We start from the raw sequence: 7,748 nt of genomic DNA, 5'->3' as shown, positions 1-7,748 counted from the left end.
ATTCATTGACTTAATGATGAAACTGATTATATCAATCAATTTATTTTAGAAAACATCAAATGATGTCTTATTGGAAGGAAAATTGTACTTTCAAATTGTTTTAATAATGTTTGTTATTATTCGAGTTTTGCTTGTCATTTATTAGTTTATTTTGTAACAAAATAACAGTTATTTAAGTTTTAAATTAATTCGTTCACTTTTCTTGCAATTAAAACACAAAACATGTTGTTTGATGATATTTTCAATTTATTTGTGATATTTTATTATAGTAAAATTTTCTTTGTTTATTATTTAATTAGTTATTTGTGTGATAATAATATTTTTTTAAAATTTGAAGTATGAAATTATTATTTGTGTCATAATAATTTTTTTCCAAGTAAATGATCAAATAATCTGACTATTGGCCTAATAATATAACTAAGTAGATAATTAGTTGAAATTTAATAACATTAATTAAATTATCCATAATATCTTCCAATATGACAAAGGAGTCACGCTAGTACAATAATATTAACTATACAAAAAAATTAGTGACGTCCACCCCGACAACAACAGCTGTTTTTTTGTAATAAAAAAATAGATAATTTTTATAATGATTATTACAGGTGACGACTATCTTATTTATTTATTTTCTTTTAAGAAAAGAAATTCACCTTCAACGAGACAAATTCCAAGTTCCTACTTGATATTGGGCTATATTTTCCCTCTACCCCTGGTCAGGGATATAATTGGGCCTTCAGGGATTAGGGGAAGCATTAATAATTTTAAGGATATTTGTCACTATTTTTAGTAAGGAATTAATCTTTTTTGAGTATATGGTTGCATATCCTAATAAATGTGACTCACATGAATCAAATCTTTAACATTTGATCATTTTAAAAATCTAGCAGGATCTTACGTCAGTAAATCAACTCATTATTCGTGAAGGAAACTCTAAATGAGTGGGGAAAAGATACTTTGAACCATAATTTATATATATCCTGTATATCTAACCAATTAAAGTTTACAAAATAATAATAAAATATTAATATCTAATTTCTTAATTTTTATTTTTAAATAAATGAAGTTTTCTAATTAACTTAAGATATAAAGTGAGACATAAATGAAGACACATAATCTTTTCTCAAATTAGGTATGTCTATTTTCAGTTTTCCCATATAATCACTATAGCAACACCCCAAAGCTGATAAGAAATAAATATGATATTAATTCCTTTTTAGGTAGTAGTCCTTGCAGGTATATACACTCATAACATTTTTTATAGTTTTAAAATATATTCAACATTCACTTGAAGACTCTATTATTTTGACACCATATTTTATATCGCAGTAGCACCTTTTTGTTCTGCTTTTGTTTGGTGGCAATAATATTTCATTATCTTTTGTTCTGTAATTATGGGATCTATGAAACCAATAAAAAATGTATATACCCAGAAAAATGGCTCTTCACAGATCTGCCTAATTTATACGCTTCTCTCTACTATCACATGCACACACTTATATACACACATACATATAGGTATAGAGTCCCACACCATTCTCTGACACCTCCACCTCTTTTGTCATTCATTGTATATTTGCTGCACTTCCATGTGGAAACGTATAACAACCATACCCAACTCTATCATCTTCATCTCTTTCAAAATTCATAAACATAAATAAAACTTAAAATGAAAGAGGAAGGATAAATATTCCGAACAGAGACAAAAATAGTAGTTGTGGCTCTTGCATATATAAGTCCCTTTCAATGTAACACAGTACAACATAGAATATTCTACCGCTTATCCTCTTTGGCAATCACATACAATTCATGCTTAGTGAAATTTTAGTAAATGTTTTATACGCTAAATTGGTTTTGGACCGGAGCATATATTTTTTAGATTACTTTTGTCTATATCATTAAAGTTTTTTAACATTGCGAAATCTAATCCCCATATTATGCATGAGAAATTCAACGCAACTATACCAACCACTTAAGAAATTCAAGTTATACCTACCAATTATATACGCTAGGAATTGTCGATGATTTTTATTCATGCTAATTAGAATAAATATGATTTTATTAAATAAAGTTATCATTTATATTACGATTTTAATAATAGCTGATTCCTTTATTATTTTTTTCTAATGTAAAACCTCTTCTATGCTTATTTCAATAAATATGTAACGCAATAAATTTAATATACAAGACTTATATTATTTAATGAGTTAATTTTCACTTCTAATTAAAAAAATTATTTTTTGCTACATATAAAAATTAAACATATAATTATGTAGATATACATATCAAAGCTAAGTGATTCATGGATAAGTGTTGTAGGTTGGGTTATTTTGGTATGAGATCTTATGTTTGATATATGGATTTATGTGTATGTAAAAATTATATTATTGAAAAAGGTTTCCGCTTAGGCATATGAGATGAGGATTATCTGTCATAAATGTCATTTTCGCTATCCCAAATCAATCATATATTAACTTGTGAGTAAAATAAAAAATTTAAAAGCAAAAAATAATAAAATGAAACATTCTGATTGATTTAAGATATGAAATGAGACACTATTTAGGATAGGTGATCTCCATCTAAGCCTAACGATACCTGAGAGATAAGTTTATTGACAATCGTATGATAAATACTCCAAGTTGAGTTCAAATAGCTTTGTGGCTTTTGGATAATTCTTAGGAGTCATTTGATTTCTATACACATGTCCAATATATATGTATTTTTTGGGGTACATATATGTATTATTTGTTTGAATAAGTATCTAAAGGTAATTATTTAAGAAATATAAGAAAAAAGTTATTTTTGGGTAAATTCAAAAGTCAATAGATATAAAACGTTACTTTTTCAAGTAATCATTTTCATTTTCTTTAATATCGACATTTATTAACCTTCTTATATGTATATGTGTGTGTGGTTACTCTCTCTAAGTTATTTGAGGTCTCTCAGCTTATATTGACTTTTGGCCAACTAACGCTATAGTTGATTAATACATATTCTTGTTTTATTTTCATGCTAAAATTGTTGTCCATTCAATGAAGTAATCATCTATGGTATTTGTAGAAAAAATATTGATATATCCTTCTACAAATTTATAGAAGAATATATATGTTTTTGTTGTATAAAACTTCTCTTCAGAAATGTCGTTTTTTTGCATCGCAAAGTGACTTTTAGAGGTTACATAGAGCTCTTTTTTTCTGTAATTGGTTGCAAATTATTGTTTGGTTCTCACTTTTTAAGAATGAACTATATGACCTTTGGTATGTCCGTTAGGTCATTCTTCAGTTTATTTTCCTAGTAATCCACTTGAGGGAAAAGATGGATTTGATAATGACTCTTAACTATTTGTATGTACAAATGTTATTCTATTTCAATTCTAAATGCAATTATGAGTTAACTCGATTAGTTGTAGTGTTCTTAATTTGTATTAAGGTTGTCCTTATGATGCATTTATCATAATTCTGGGAAAACGTTGGCCACGTTTGTGGTTATGATACTAATTATGGAGATTATTCCAAAATTATAATATGGTAACTACAGTTATGAAATCTATTAACAATATAATAAAAAAAACTCTCTAATGACACATGTCACTTTCTCCTTCCTTCATGACATATGTCACTTTCTCTTTCCCTCATGCCACATGTCACTTTCTCCTTACATTCTTTCCTTTATGTCACATGTCACATTCTCCTCACATATTTTTCTTCCTACTTTTTATATATTATATATTTTATATGCTAATAATAATTTAATATTAATTAGTGATTGGTTTGTTTTTAGCCATGCGAATGCACGGGTCACATGTATTTAATTACTATCATTATATTATTTAATTAAAAAATAACAATGGTATATATATTCATGAAAAATATATGTATTTTAATTATTAATATAACAAATCAATTATTAGACTCTTTTTATTATTTTGATTAAATTTATCAGAAAAAATATCTGTCATATCCTAACTTAGTGTGTTTTTAATTTATGAGTTATTTTCATACAATGATTATTCGCTAAAACATAATCAAATAAATAACATTTAATTATACAATATTTGAATGCTAAAAATATATTCAAATATTTATACACAATGAACATTAATCTAAAATAAAACATAAGCATTTAAGAGATATGCTAAAAAATCCTTATGACTTTATATGATACTTATAAACGTAATCACAAAAAATATGATGCAAAAATAACTCCTTATATTTATAATTTTATATAGAGAATATAGATGTGAGATATTATCCAATACAATTTGAATTTTATTTATTGAGTTATTTAAGAATCAAATATTTTCTATAATAACACTTTCAACAAATAAATGCTTATACAAACGCATTTATAATTTTTAATATTCTATATATACACTCAAAAATCAATTTAATATTGCACCTATATGAATGTGAAATATAATGTTTCAATACATGATTTATTGATATTATAAAATATATGTATATTATATTTGCATTATGCATAAACAAAGAAGCGACCCACTGCTAGTGTAAATTAAAACATGGATTCATCAATATTTTTAAGTTAACATCAATGCATAGAATTATTCATTTTCTTACAAAAGAGAGAAAGTGTATAATTGTTTGGTAGAAAAAAATCCATTCTCATAATTAGAAATAGTATTTTATTACTCTTAATTTGTGTGATCAATAATATGGAATATAGTTATATGCATGTATGATAGATTCCAAAGAAACCGAGATAAAGTCGTAAAACTCATAAACTAATTGTTGTGCACATGGGAACAAATGAAATATTTTCTCATTGTTTCGTTTAAATAAATTTATGTCATTAAGGGTTAGTTATTATGCCATTATGTATTTAAAGCTAATAAGGCAAAACAAAGATCACATCTAAAACATATATTTCCAATTAATCATAATCATAATATGTAACACATGTGATATAATTTGTGAGATAAAAGATATGTTATGTCCCAAAAGTACATTCTCCTTGAATGTAATGAAATTTTCAAATTTATTAAAAAAGTTGAATAGTGAGAAATAGAATTAAAGTAATATCCAAAAAAATTTAAATGTGTAAAAATTCATTGAATTGGATAGGATTGAGGATATGATTGAGAATATAGAAGCAGATGATTTAACAAATTGGGTATAATTATATGTAATGTATGTAGAACCATATATTTAATATAAAAATATATATAGAGTATTAGATAATCTAAAAGTAGATTTTTTTCTTCATATATTGGACAGAAAAGAAGCAGAAAATATGCCCCAATGAATCAGAGGCGATGACATTATCTTTGATCTATGATCAGTGCTCACGATCTTTTATTTTTCATCTAAGATTGAGTACTTGGCGCCATGCCTAAAACATTAAAAAACAAATAAAATAATATGCAATGACCTAATTGTTGGCCCAACCTCCAACACTACCAACAGACACAAAACCAAATAAGCTCAATGTCGATGATTTTTCTCAACAAAATATATCTAAGTCACAGCAAACGTAACTTTTTTCGAAATAAAATCCCGAGTAAATAATTTCTTGAAATTTTTGTATAGTTTTTTTTATAAACAAAATTATATTGAAAGAGGATAAGGAGTCATAATATAAAAGTTGAACTTAAAATACTAGTTAAAAGGAGGTACAAATACAACTATATCGCAATTTATCAACACATGTACATGATGAATAAAACTATATCGCAATTTACACAGCAATTTATGTGGTAATGAATTACATCTTGGACCTGATTCTCATCTAGAGGCTTTAGAAAATTTTTTATGAAGCAGATTTTGTTTAATAAAAAACATATATATTAAAAATTAAAACGTGCTTCAATATTGAAGTCTCATGGCACATATTACCTTTAACATTTTTAGTGATTTAGTTTTATCTCCGTACGCCTAAAATTTGGCAAATGTTTTGCTTGATTGAGATATATGGTAAGCCTTATCAATTCGTTGTCCTCTCATGTTTATGGAAAGGACATGTGTACATTCTAATAGGAGATGGATATTGTATGTGATATTTGAGGGGTCTCATCTTGTGTTTCTTTAACTTGAGTTAAGGATAAAAAAAGCTAGCTAGGTGGATAAGCTTATTCACTTGTACTAAAGGGACTTGAATGACATGAAAACAAAGCAAAATTAAAGATTGAGATAAGTGTATACCATATCGAATTCAATATTCAAATTCTGATGTGTAAATAACGAACCTCATCGTAAGAAAGGAATTGCATTATTGCTTGCTTAATTTGTTCTGAGTTAAACAATGGCACTATAAGCCCATCAAGGGAACCCACGTGCATAGATGCTAAAGATGTGTCTGACATAATCGCATATTTAACCTTATCCCTTTTGTCTAGGTAACTTTGTACTATTCCACATTAAAAACATTATCTTGTATAATTATTGAGTTCGTGAATCACAAATAATGGGAATGTTGTGCCCTCGAATATAGAAAATACTCAAGTGACATTCTACTCCACCTTGCAAAATTCATATTTGCATGCATGTAAATATGAATTTTGCCATTCAACCATGAAACCATGTCATTAGAATATTTGTAGTGGCTTCTTTGCTATCATACGTAAATATTTCGCAGTTGGAGTATTCATAAGCTGTCCTCCATAACCTACACAAGGTATTGAATAATAAATAATTGTTCTTAGCATTATTCTCTTCCAATAATATTAGAAAAATTATTAGAGTGTGGTATGGGGTAGAGTGTGGATCCATTTATGGATAAAGGATAAGGTTCATTGAAATGTGTTTTAGTTTGTTAATTTATTGTGAAATATAAACAAATTTTAATTTATATAATGTGAATCACATAAGGACAGAAGGTGGGTTTGGGGTTGAGGATGCTCTTGCCAACTTAAAGTTAAAGGTGTATATATTAATGCAAAGTGACTAGGATGCTTGTTTACAACAACAAAAAGTCAATGAGGTGTTTTAAAGCTAATTAAGTGTTATTTAGTGCCTATATAGTGAGAAAAGAATCGTCTTCAGGGTAAATTGTTTCTTTTTTATTTGCATTTAATTGTAAAAATGTAATCTCACTTTATAAAGTGACACTATTTTTTCATTTTATTTTAAATGTACTTGATTCTTAAATGCTAGAGATAATGCTAACTTTCATAATGAGAACCTAATATTTTTTATACTTGAAATTGTGATAAACTCATCTTCCGAGGGAATATATAAAATAATATTTTTTAATTTATTTAATTCAAAAAATTGAGCTCTTAAACTTTTTTGCATTGATCCTTTCGAAAATCTAAGCCTAATATTGAGGAATTAGATTCCTCTCCAGTATTGAGAATGTGAGATGAGACATTTTTTTTTAAATTATTAATTTATAAAAAAATAAAAATATAAACCATTGAATTTTTGTTATTACCAGATGTCATAATCATAGATATGTACTGCTCTTTCCAATAATAGAGAAAAGTCAGACTCAATATTAAGGAGGATCTCAACCTATTAAAATTTGAGACAAATTCAGTTTGAACTTCTAGTACTATGCTTAGAAAATTCAGTTATCTATCAATTATGACCAATTTATTGGTAATGGGATGTTAGTTCTTTTGGTAAAATAATGGAATGATATTTAAATAGTGCGTCATAACTCATAAAGGTTTGATAACCGAAGCCAAAATGGGTTTTTCTTATTCAAAATATAAACTAGAGAAGGCAAGTTACTTGCCCTAAATCTTTATAATTTGAAAAGTTTTATATGAACTCTTTATACAATCCGAT

The sequence above is a fragment of the Lupinus angustifolius genome, chromosome LG11 (genome assembly GCF_001865875.1).
Source record: "Lupinus angustifolius cultivar Tanjil chromosome LG11, LupAngTanjil_v1.0, whole genome shotgun sequence".
Taxonomy (NCBI): domain Eukaryota; kingdom Viridiplantae; phylum Streptophyta; class Magnoliopsida; order Fabales; family Fabaceae; genus Lupinus; species Lupinus angustifolius.
The sequence above is the reverse complement of the archived record's forward strand: the minus strand, read 5'-3'. Positions refer to the sequence as shown.